Source organism: Ipomoea nil, unplaced genomic scaffold (assembly GCF_001879475.1).
Source record: "Ipomoea nil cultivar Tokyo-kokei standard unplaced genomic scaffold, Asagao_1.1 scaffold0415, whole genome shotgun sequence".
NCBI classification, from domain to species: Eukaryota; Viridiplantae; Streptophyta; class Magnoliopsida; order Solanales; family Convolvulaceae; genus Ipomoea; species Ipomoea nil.
The window spans coordinates 325,983-338,792 of NW_017616843.1; the positions used below are offsets into that span (position 1 = coordinate 325,983).

The 12,810-nt window shown below is 29.3% G+C and overlaps 11 non-coding genes across 11 annotated transcripts; all 11 read right to left on the bottom strand.

The window, feature by feature from the left end:
* Positions 1–2,016: 2,016 nt before the first annotated feature.
* Positions 2,017–2,089, bottom strand: TRNAR-ACG. The gene has a single exon. It is a non-coding gene; the product is annotated as a tRNA-Arg (tRNA).
* Positions 2,090–2,454: 365 nt separating this feature from the next.
* TRNAR-ACG lies at positions 2,455–2,527 on the bottom strand. The gene has a single exon. It is a non-coding gene; the product is annotated as a tRNA-Arg (tRNA).
* Positions 2,528–4,004: 1,477 nt separating this feature from the next.
* Positions 4,005–4,077, bottom strand: TRNAR-ACG. Its single transcript has one exon. It is a non-coding gene; the product is annotated as a tRNA-Arg (tRNA).
* Positions 4,078–4,362: 285 nt separating this feature from the next.
* Positions 4,363–4,435, bottom strand: TRNAR-ACG. Its single transcript has one exon. It is a non-coding gene; the product is annotated as a tRNA-Arg (tRNA).
* A 1,127-nt stretch (positions 4,436–5,562) lies between these two features.
* TRNAR-ACG lies at positions 5,563–5,635 on the bottom strand. Its single transcript has one exon. It is a non-coding gene; the product is annotated as a tRNA-Arg (tRNA).
* A 3,047-nt stretch (positions 5,636–8,682) lies between these two features.
* TRNAR-ACG lies at positions 8,683–8,755 on the bottom strand. The gene has a single exon. It is a non-coding gene; the product is annotated as a tRNA-Arg (tRNA).
* A 1,141-nt stretch (positions 8,756–9,896) lies between these two features.
* On the bottom strand, positions 9,897–9,969 carry TRNAR-ACG. The gene has a single exon. It is a non-coding gene; the product is annotated as a tRNA-Arg (tRNA).
* A 288-nt stretch (positions 9,970–10,257) lies between these two features.
* Positions 10,258–10,330, bottom strand: TRNAR-ACG. Its single transcript has one exon. It is a non-coding gene; the product is annotated as a tRNA-Arg (tRNA).
* A 324-nt stretch (positions 10,331–10,654) lies between these two features.
* TRNAR-ACG lies at positions 10,655–10,727 on the bottom strand. Its single transcript has one exon. It is a non-coding gene; the product is annotated as a tRNA-Arg (tRNA).
* A 268-nt stretch (positions 10,728–10,995) lies between these two features.
* Positions 10,996–11,068, bottom strand: TRNAR-ACG. Its single transcript has one exon. It is a non-coding gene; the product is annotated as a tRNA-Arg (tRNA).
* Positions 11,069–11,826: 758 nt separating this feature from the next.
* On the bottom strand, positions 11,827–11,899 carry TRNAR-ACG. Its single transcript has one exon. It is a non-coding gene; the product is annotated as a tRNA-Arg (tRNA).
* Positions 11,900–12,810: the final 911 nt, after the last annotated feature.

Consider the following 12,810-nt stretch of genomic DNA (forward strand, 5'->3'; position numbering starts at 1 on the left):
TGAATTTAAAATTAAAATAGAAAAAATAAAAAGATGTTAAAATGTACAATATAATAATATAGTTGGACTTTTATATATTTGGTCAAGTATCTATTTTCATAACATACAAAATTAAAATTAAAATTTTTTATGATTAATATAATCTCTAATCATGTACATATTAGATAAATTTATAGCAAAAATTCATATAATTAAGTTGATTTATTCCAAATTGTATTTCATATATATTATAATGCTAAAAATAAAAATAACTAAGAGAATCGTACTTAGAAATCAATAAAAATATAAATTCTATATTTTGTATGAATAAATATAAACTCTAATCGGACGCATATTCTTATATGATTGTATAATACATTGTATATACAAATATTGTAGCAATTTTTGTTATTAAGAATTGAAAATTGAAAATTGAAAATAGACAAAAATGAAAAGATGTTAAATTGTACAATATAATAATATAGTTGGACTTTTACATATTTAGTCAAGTATCTATTTTCATAACATACAAAATTTAAATTTTGTATGGTTAATAGAATCTCTAATCATTACATATTTAGATAAATTTATAGAAAAAGTTCACATAATTAAGTTGATTTATTCCTAATTATATTTCATATATATTATAATTCTAAAAATATGAATAGTAACTAACAAAATTATATATACTTAGAAATCAATAAAAGAATTTAAATTTTAAATTTTGTATGAGTAAACTTAAACTCTAATCAAACGCATTTCCTTATATGATTGTATAATACATTGTATATACACATAATATTTATTAATATGTATATAGGAAAATTATATAATATAATTTCATTAATTATAATTTATATTGATAGATTTTATTGAGCGGTTAGCATTATTATGATTGTTAGAATAATTCTATGTTAGTTTTCTATCATTTAGCTATTCTTTGTGTATATAAACCATGTAATCTTATTCTCTAAAATACACTGAAATAAACACTATTATATGCCCTCATCAATTTATAATTAAAAATTACATTTAGAATTTTTTTTTTAAAAGTAACATTTAAATTTTGTATTATTATTAGTATAGTGCATAAGTGTATGTATGTATTTATCTAAAAAAAAGTGTATGTATGTATATTTTTTAAAAATTATAAATATTCATGTTTTGTTAATTTTATAATTTCATTTTCTTAATTATATTTTATATTTTATTAATTATAATTTAATAAAATTGTCATAAATATTTCCACGGAAGAAATCTTATATTCATTATTGAAAAGGGGATATAATTTAAAAAGTAAATTATTAATTAGATTACCTAATATAATTGTCCTACTAATTGATTCTATAGTTGTATAATTCATATATTTGAAGACTTTTTAAAGCTAAATACCTATTAATTGCCATAATAATAATTAAGATTATTTTTAGTCAATCAATATTCAATAGTAGTAAAAGTATTACTTTGATTTTTTATAAATAAGATATAATATTATTAAATCAAAATAATTAAAAATAATGTATCCATAGTACAAAAGATTTTATAATGCTAATTTTTATTGCCTAATAGAATTTGTCAATTATTAAACATTATTTATGGTAATTATGCTAAATTTACAACATCAAATAATATCTCAAAATCAACTTAGTACTTAAAACTGAAATTACTATACAACAATATTTTCCTCAAAATAACAAATAATTAAACTTTATTCCTTCTCAACTTGTTCATCCCGAATTCCTATCCATGTTCACCTGTATAAATAATTTTACACAAAAACAGAATGTAGACAAAAATTAGCATAAGTTAAGTAAGTTTCACTTCACCGCGTAAAATAATGGTTTGAATTTTTTATATTTTCAAAACTCATATAATTTCATACTTTTCCAAAATAATGGTTAACATTTTGTGTTCGTAGTATACAAATTGTGAGTTTTTAAAATGTAAATTGAGAACATTTTGAATTTTAATTTTCACGGTTGTTCAATATCCTACGTAATTATGTGCCCATATGACATATAATATTTTTAGGCAATACGACTCCACTGGGGATCGAACACAAAATCTCTGGTTTCGTAGACCAGCACCTTATCCATTGGGCCATGGAGTCTTGATTTTAAACAAAACAATTTCAATCGAAAGTAAAAATGCATAACAACTGTCATGGTTATAAAATCCTAATTTGTTAATATTGTGTTACTACAATATTTGAAAGAAACTTGTGAATACAAAACAAAGCAATCAATTGTAAATATGTTAACATTTTGTGTTCGTAGTATACAAATTGTGAGTTTTTAAAATGTAAATTGTGAACATTTCGATACGAATCTACCTTGCAATGTAGACCCGAGTCCATATGTCCTAAGCGACGTAGTTATGAATTTTAATTTTCACGGTTGTTCAATATCTTACGTAATTTTCATCTTGAAATATGAAATTATGTGCCCATATGACATATAATGTTTTTGGGAAATACAACTCCACTGGGGATCGAACCCAGAATCTCTAGTTTCGTAGACCAGCACCTTATCCATTGGGCCATGGAGTCTTGATTTTACACAAAATAATTTCAATCGAAAGTAAAAATGAATAACAACTGTCATGGTTATAAAATCCTAATTTGTTAATATTGTGTAGACCCGAGTCCATATGTCCTAAGCGACGTAGTTTTGAATTTTAATTTTCACGGTTGTTCAATATCCTACGTAATTTTCATCTTGAAATATGAAATTATGTGCCCATATGATATGAAATTACAATCGTTATATCCTACACCACGGCGCACATAGCACTGTGCGCCGCGCGCCTCCTAAAACGACGTCATTTTGAGGTAGTGTTGGGAGGCGCGGTAGGAAGTTGCTGAGATTATGTGTATTCGTTCACAACGTTATGTGTATTCTTTCACAACGTTATGTGTATTGGTTCATACAGTTATGTGTATTTTTTATACAATTATGTACATTGTTTTTATACAATTATGTACATCCGAATCAGAAAATTTGTGTGTATTATGTTAAGAGTTGATGTGTATTATGTTAAAAGTTTATGTTTATTATGTATTATGTTAGATTATATGTATTATCTTTTAAAAAGAGTATGTATATTTTGTTATAACATTATGTGTATTCATGTATAACATTATGTGTATTCAAGTATAACATTATGTACATTCTTGAACAACGGTTTTTTTTTTAAAAGAAAAGCCTACTGCCATTCACTGGGGCGGGAAATTTCAAAAAAAAAAAAAAAAATTAAAATGATGTCATTTTGCATCTGGGCGCATAGTACAATGTACACCGTGGTGTAGGATATAAATTGCCATGAAATTATGTGCCACCCAGAATACCTGGTTTCATAGACCAGCACCTTATCCATTGGGCCATGGAGTCTTGATTTTAAACAAGACAATTTCAATCGAAAGTAAAAATGCATAACAACTGTCATGGTTATAAAATCCTAATTTGTTAATATTGTGTTACCACAATATTTGAAAGAAACTTGTGAATACAAAACAAAGCAATCAATTGCATATATGTTAACATTTTGTGTTCGTAGTATACAAATTGTGAGTTTTTAAAATATAAATTGTGAACATTTATTTTCACGGTTGTTCAATATCTTACGTAATTTTCATCTTCATCTTGAAATATGAAATTATGTTCCCATATGACATGTAATGTTTTTGGGCAATACGAATCCACTGTGGATCAAACCCAGAATACCTGGTTTCATAGACCAGCACCTTATCCATGGTTATACAATCCTAATTTGTTAATGTTGTGTTACTACAATATTTGAAAGAAACTTGTGAATACAAAATAAAGCAATCAATTGCATATATGTTAACATTTTCTGTTGTGAGTTTTTCAAATATAAATTGTGAACATTTTGATACGAATCTAACTTGCAATGTAGACTCGAGTCAATATGACTAAGCGACGTAGTTTTGAATTTTATCTTACGTAATTTTCATCTTGAAATATGAAATTATTTGCCCATATGACATATAATGTTTTTGGGCAGTACAACTCCACTGGGGATCGAACCCAGAACCTCTGGTTTCGTAGACCAGCACCTTATCCATTGGGCCATGAAGTCTTTATTTTAAACAAGACAATTTCAATCGAAAGTAAAAATCCATAACAACTGTCATGGTTATAAAATCCTAATTTGTTAATATTATGTTACTACAATATTTGAAAGAAACTTGTGAATACAAAACAAAGCAATCAATTGTAAATATGTTAACATTTTGTGTTCGTAGTATACAAATTGTGAGTTTTTAAAATGTAAATTGAGAACATTTTGAATTTTAATTTTCACGGTTGTTCAATATCCTACGTAATTATGTGCCCATATGACATATAATATTTTTAGGCAATACGACTCCACTGGGGATCGAACACAAAATCTCTGGTTTCGTAGACCAGCACCTTATCCATTGGGCCATGGAGTCTTGATTTTAAACAAAACAATTTCAATCGAAAGTAAAAATGCATAACAACTGTCATGGTTATAAAATCCTAATTTGTTAATATTGTGTTACTACAATATTTGAAAGAAACTTGTGAATACAAAACAAAGCAATCAATTGCATATATGTTAACATTGTGTGTTCGTAGTATACAAATTGTGAGTTTTTAAAATATAAATTGTGAACATTTATTTTCACAGTTGTTCAATATCTTACGTAATTTTCATTTTCATCTTGAAATATGAAATATGAAATTATGTTCCCATATGACATGTAATGTTTTTAGGCAATACGAATCCACTGTGTATCGAACCCAGAATACCTGGTTTCATAAACCAGCACCTTATCCATTGGGCCCTGGAGTCTTGATTTTAAACAAGACAATTTCAATTGAAAGTAAAAATGCATAACAACTTTCATGGTTATACAATCCTAATTTGTTAATATTGTGTTACTACAATATTTGAAAGAAACTTGTGAATACAAAATAAAGCAATCAATTGCATATATGTTAACATTTTCTGTTGTGAGTTTTTCAAATATAAATTGTGAGTTTTTCAAATATAAATTGTGAACAATTCGATACGAATCTACCTTGTAATGTAGACTCGAGTCAATATGACTAAGCGACGTAGTTTTGAATTTTATCTCTTACGTAATTTTCATCTTGAATTATGAAATTATGTGCCCATATGACATATAATGTTTTTGGGCTGCACAACTCCACTGGGGATCAAACCCAGAATCACTGGTTACGTAGACCAGCACCTTATCCATTGGGCCATGAAGTCTTGATTTTAAACAAAACAATTTCAATCGAAAGTAAAAATGCATGCCAACTGTCATGGTTATAAAATCCTAATTTGTTAATATTGTGTTACTACAATATTTGAAAGAAACTTGTGAATACAAAACAAAGCAAGAGTTTTTAAAATGTAAATTGTGAACATTTCGATACGAATCTACCTTGCAATGTAGACCCTAGTCCATATGTCCTAAGAGACGTAGTTTTGAATTTTAATTTTCACGGTTGTTCAATATCTTACGTAATTTTCATCTTGAAATATGAAATTATGTGCCCATATGACATATAATGTTTTTGGGAAATACGACTCCACTGGGGATCAAACCCAGAATCTCTGGTTTCGTAGACCAGCACCTTATCCATTGGGCCATGGAGTCTTGATTTTAAACAAAAAATTTCAATCGAAAGTAAAAATGCATAACAACTGTCATGGTTATAAAATCCTAATTTGTTAATATTGTGTTACTACAATATTTAAAAGAAACTTGTGAATACAAAACAAAGCAAATAATTGCATATATGATAACATTTTGTGTTTGTAGTATACAAATTGTGAGTTTTTAAAATGTAAATTGTGAACATTTCGATACGAATCTACCTTGCAATGTAGACCCGAGTCCATATGTCCTAAGCGACATAGTTTTGAATTTTAATTTTCATGGTTGTTCAGTATCTTACGTAATTTTCATCTTCATCTTGAAATCTGAAATTTTGTGCCCATATGACATATAATGTTTTGGGGCAAGACGACTCCACTGGGGGGATTGAACCCAGAATCTCTAGTTTCGTAGACCAGCACATTATCCATTGGGCCATGGTGTCTTGATTTTAAACAAGACAATTTCAATCGAAAGGAAAAATGCATAACAACTGTCATGGTTATAAAATCCTATTTTGTTAATATTGTGTTGCTACAATATTTGAAAGAAACTTGTGAATACAAAACAAAGCAATCAATTGCATATATGTTAACATTTTTTGTTCGTAGTATACAAATTGTGAGTTTTTAAAATATAAATTGTGAACATTTCGATACGAATCTACCCTGCAATGTAGACCTGAGTCCATATGTCCTAAGCGACGTAGTTATGAATTTCAATTTTCACGGTTGTTCATCAATATCTTACGTAATTTTCATCTTGAACTCAGAATTGAACTCAGAATCTCTGGTTTCGTAGACCAACACCTTATCCAATGGGCCATGGAGTCTTGATTTTAAACAAAACAATTTCAATCGAAAGTAAAAATGCATAACAACTGTCATGGTTATAAAATCCTAATTTGTTAATATTGTGTTACTACAATATTTGAAAGAAACTTGTGAATACAAAACAAAGCAAATAATTGCATATATGATAACATTTTGTGTTTGTAGTATACAAATTGTGAGTTTTTAAAATGTAAATTGTGAACATTTCGATACGAATCTACCTTGCAATGTAGACCCGAGTCCATATGTCCTAAGCGACGTAGTTTTGAATTTTAATTTTCATGGTTGTTCAGTATCTTACGTAATTTTCATCTTCATCTTGAAATATAAAATTTTGTGCCCATATGACAAATAATGTTTTGGGGCAAGACGACTCCACTGGGGGAATTGAACCCAAAATCTCTAGTTTCGTAGACCAGCACATTATCCATTGGGCCATGGTGTCTTGATTTTAAACAACACAATTTCAATCGAAAGGAAAAATGCATAACAACTGTCATGGTTATAAAATCCTATTTTGTTAATATTGTGTTGCTACAATATTTGAAAGAAACTTGTGAATACAAAACAAAGCAATCAATTGCATATATGTTAACATTTTGTGTTCGTAGTATACAAATTGTGAGTTTTTAAAATGTAAATTGTGAACATTTCGATACGAATCTACCTTGCAATGTAGACCTGAGTCCATATGTCCTAAGCGACGTAGTTATGAATTTTAATTTTCACGGTTGTTCAATATCTTACGTAATTTTCATCTTCATCTTGAAATATGAAATTTTGTGCCCATATGACATATAATGTTTTTGGGCAAAACGACTCCACTGGGGGGATTGAATCCAGAATCTCTAGTTTCGTAGACCTACACATTATCTATTGGGCCATGGAGTCTTGATTTTAAACAAGACAATTTCAATCAAAAGGAAAAATGCATAACAACTGTCATGGTTATAAAATCCTATTTTGTTAATATTGTGTTGCTACAATATTTGAAAGAAACTTGTGAATACAAAACAAAGCAATCAATTGCTTATATGTTAACATTTTGTGTTCGTAGTATACAAATTGTGAGTTTTTAAATTGTAAATTGTGAACATTTCGATACGAATCTATACCTTGCAATGTAGACCCGAGTCCATATGTCCTATGCGACGTTCGTAGTATACAAATTGTGAGTTTTTAAATTGTAAATTGTGAACATTTCGATACGAATCTATACCTTGCAATGTAGACCCGAGTCCATATGTCCTATGCGACGTAGTTTTGAATTTTAATTTTCACGGTTGTTCAATATCTTACGTAATTTTCATCTTCATCTTAAATTATAAAATTATCTGCCCATATGATATATAACGTTTTTGGGCAATACGACTCCACTAGGGATCAAACCCTAAATATCTGTTTTCATAGACCAGCACCTTGTCCATTGGGCCATGGAGTCTTGATTTTAAACAAGACAATTTCAATCGAAAGTAAAAATGCATAACAACAGTCATGGTTATACAATCCTAATTTGGTAATATTGTGTTACTACAATATTTGAAAAAAACTTATGAATACAAAACAAAGTAATCAATTGCATATATGTTAACATTTTGTAAACAAAGCAATTAATTGCATATATGTTAACATTTTGTGTTGTGAGGTTTTAAAATGTAAATTGTGAACATTTCGATACGAATCTACCTTGCAATGTAAACCCGAGTCAATATGTCCTAAGAGACGTAGTTTTGAATTTTAATTTTCACGGTTGTTCAATATCTTACGTAATTTTCATCTTAAATATGAAATTATGTGCCCATATGACATATTATGTTTTTGGGCAGTACGACTCCATTGGTTATCGAACCCAGAATCTTGATTTTAAACAAGATAATTTCAATCGAAAGTAAAAATGCATAAAAACTGTCATGGTTATACAATCCTAATTTGTTAATATTGTGTTACTACAATATTTGAAATAAACTTGTGAATACAAAACAAAGCAATCAATTGCAAATATGTTAACATTTTGTGTTCCTAGTATACAAATTGTGAGTTTTTAAAATGTAAATTGTGAACATTTCGATACGAATCTACCTTGCAATGTAAACCCGAGTCCATAGTGATGTAGTTTTGAATTTTAATTTTCACGGTTGCTCAATATATTATGTAATTTTCATCATGAAATATGAAATTATGTGCCCATATGACATATAATGTTTTTGGGCAGTACGACTCCACTGGGGATTAAACCCAGAATCTCTGGTTTCGTAGACCAGAACCTTATCCGTTGGGCCATGGAGTCTTGATTTTAAACAAGACAATTTCAATCGAAAGTAAAAATGCATAACAACTGTCATGGTTATAAAATCCTAATTTGTTAATATTGTGTTACTACAATATTTGAAAGAAACTTGTGAATACAAAACAATGCAATCAATTGCATATATGTTAACATTTTGTGTTCGTAGTACACAAATTGTGAGTTTTTAAAATATAAATTGTGAACATTTATTTTCACGGTTTTTCAATATCTTACGTAATTTTCATCTTCATCTTGAAATATGAAATTATGTTCCCATATGACATGTAATGTTTTTGGGAAATACGAATCCACTGTGGATCAAACCCAGAATACCTGGTTTCATAGACCAGCACCTTATCCATTGGGCCCTGGAGTCTTGATTTTAAACAAGACAATTTCAATCGAAAGTAAAAATGCATAACAACTGTCATGGTTATATAATCCTAATTTGTTAATATTGTGTTACTACAATATTTGAAAGAAACTTGTGAATACAAAATAAAGCAATCAATTGCATATATGTTAACATTTTCTATTGTGAGTTTTTCAAATATAAATTGTAAACATTTCGATACGAATCTACCTTGCAATGTAGACTCGAGTCAATATGACTAAGCGACGTAGTTTTGAATTTTATCTTACGTAATTTTCATCTTGAAATATGAAATTATGTGCCCATATAACATATAATGTTTTTGGGCAGTTGTGAAATTATGTGCCCATATGACATATAATGTTTTTAGCAGCCCAACTCCATTGGGGATCAAACCCAGAATCTCTGGTTTCGTAGACCAGCACCTTATCCATTGGGCCATGAAGTCTTGATTTTAAACAAGACAATTTAAATCAAAAGTAAAAATGCATATCAACTGTCATGTTTATAAAATCCTAATTTGTTAATATTGTGTTACTACAATATTTGTAAGAAACTTGTGAATACAAAACAAAGCAATCAATTGTAAATATGTTAACATTTTGTGTTCGTAGTATACAAATTGTGAGTTTTTAAAATGTAAATTGTGAACATTTCGATACGAATCTACCATGCAATGTATACCCGAGTCCATATGTCCTTTTTCACAGTTATTCAATATCTTACGTAATAATGTGCCCATATGACATATAATATTTTTAGGCAATACGACTCCACTGGGGATCGAACCCAGAATCTCTGGTTTCGTAGACCAGCACCTTATCCATTGGGCCATGGAGTCTTGATTTTAAACAAAACAATTTCGATCGAAAGTAAAAATACATAACAACTGTCATGGTTATAAAATCCTAATTTGTTAATATTGTGTTACTACAATATTTGAAAGAAACTTGTGAATACAAAACAAAGCAATCAATTGCATATATGATAACATTTTGTGTTTGTAGTATACAAATTGTGAGTTTTTAAAATGTAAATTGTGAATATTTTAATACGAATCTACCTTGGAATGTAAACCCGAGTCCATATGTCCTATGGCACATATGACATATAATGTGTTTGGGCAATACGACTCCACTGGGGATCGAACCCAGAATCCCTGGTTTCGTAGACCAGCACCTTGTCCAATGGGCCATGGAGTCTAGATTTTAAACAAGACAATTTCAATCGAAAGTAAAAATGCCTAACAACTGTCATGATAATAAAATCCTAATTTGTTAATATTGTGTTACTACAATATTTGAAAGAAACTTGTGAATACAAAACAAAGAAATCAATTGCATATATGTTAACATTTTGTGTTTGTAGTATACAAATTGTGAGTTTTTAAAATGTAAATTGTGAATATTTCAATACGAATCTACCTTGCAATGTAGACCCGAGTCCATATGTCCTAAGCAACGTAGTTATGAATTTTAATTTTCACGGTTGTTCAATATCTTACGTAATTTTCATCTTGGGTAATACAACCCCACTGGGGATCGAACCCAGAATCTCTGGTTTCGTAGACCAGAACCTTATCCATTGGGCCATGGAATCTTGATTTTAAACAAAGCAATTTCAATCGAAAGTAAAAATGCATAACAACTGTCATGGTTATAAAATCCTAATTTGTTAATATTGTGTTACTACTACAATATTTGTAAGAAACTTGTGAATACAAAACAAAGCAATCAATTGTAAATATGTTAACATCGATACGAATCAACCATGCAATGTAGACCCAAGTCCATATGTCCTTTTTCACGATTGTTCAATATCTTACGTAATTATTTGACCATATGACATATAATATTTTTAGGCAATACGACTCCACTGGGGATCAAACCCAGAATCTCTGGTTTCGTAGACCAACACCTTATCCATTGGGCCATGGAGTCTTGATTTTAAACAAAACAATTTCGATCGAAAGTAAAAATGCATAACAACTGTCATGGTTATAAAATCCTAATTTGTTAATATTGTGTTACTACAATATTTGAAAGAAACTTGTGAATAAAAAACAAAGCAATCAATTGCATATATGATAACATTTTGTGTTTGTAGTATACAAATTGTGAGTTTTTAAAATGTAAATTGTGAATATTTTAATACGAATCTACCTTGGAATATAAACCCGAGTCCATATGTCATATGGCACATATTACATATAATGTGTTTGGGCAATACGACTCCACTGGGGATCGAACCCAAAATCCTTGGTTTCGTAGACCAGCACCTTGTCCAATGGGCCATGGAGTCTAGATTTTAAACAAGACAATTTCAATCGAAAGTAAAAATGCCTAACAACTGTCATGGTAATAAAATCCTAATTTGTTAATATTGTGTTACTACAATATTTGAAAGAAACTTGTGAATACAAAACAAAGCAATCAATTGCATATATGTTAACATTTTCTGTTTGTAGTATACAAATTGTGAGTTTTTAAAATGTAAATTGTGAATATTTCAATACGAGTCTACCTTGCAATGTAGACTCGATTCCATATGTCCTAAGCAACGTAGTTATTATGAATTTTAATTTTCACGGTTGTTCAATATCTTACGTAATTTTCATCTTTGTTCAATATCTTACGTAATTTTCATCTTGAAATATGAAATTATGTGCCCATATGACATATAATGTTTTTAGGTAATACAACTCCACTGGGGATCGAACCCAAAATCTCTGGTTTCGTAAACCAGCACCTTATCCATAGGGCCATGGAGTCTTGATTTTAAACAAAACAATTTCAATCGAAAGTAAAAATGCATAACAACTGTCATGGTTATAAAATCCTAATTTGTTAATATTTTGTTACTACAATATTTGAAAGAAACTTGTGAATACAAAACAAAGCAAATAATTGCATATATGATAACATTTTGTGTTTGTAGTATACAAATTGTGAGTTTTTAAAATGTAAATTGTGAACATTTCGATACGAATCTACCTTGCAATGTAGACCCGAGTCCATATGTCCTAAGCGACGTAGTTTTGAATTTTAATTTTCACGGTTGTTCAATATCTTACGTAATTTTCATCTTCATCTTGAAATATGAAATTTTGTGCCCATATGACATATAATGTTTTTGGGCAAGACGACTCCACTAGGGATCGAACACAGAATCTCTAGTTTCGTAGACCAGCATATTATCCATTAGGCAATGGAGTCTTGATTTTAAACAAGACAATTTCAATCGAAAGGAAAAATGCATAACAACTGTCATGGTTATAAAATCCTATTTTGTTTATATTGTGTTGCTTCAATATTTGAAAGAAACTTGTGAATACAAAACAAAGCAATCAATTGCATATATGTTAACATTTTGTGTTCGTAGTATACAAATTGTGAGTTTTTAAATTGTAAATTGTGAACATTTCGATACGAATCTATACCTTGCAATGTAAACCCGAGTCCATATGTCTTATGCGACGTAGTTTTGAATTTTAATTTTCACGGTTGTTCAATATCATACGTAATTTTCATCTTCATCTACAATTATGAAATTATCTGCCCATATGATATATAACGTTTTTGGGCAATACGACTCCACTAGGGATCGAACCCTAAATATCTGTTTTCATAGACCAGCACCTTATCCATTGGGCCATGGAGTCTAGATTTTAAACAAGACAATT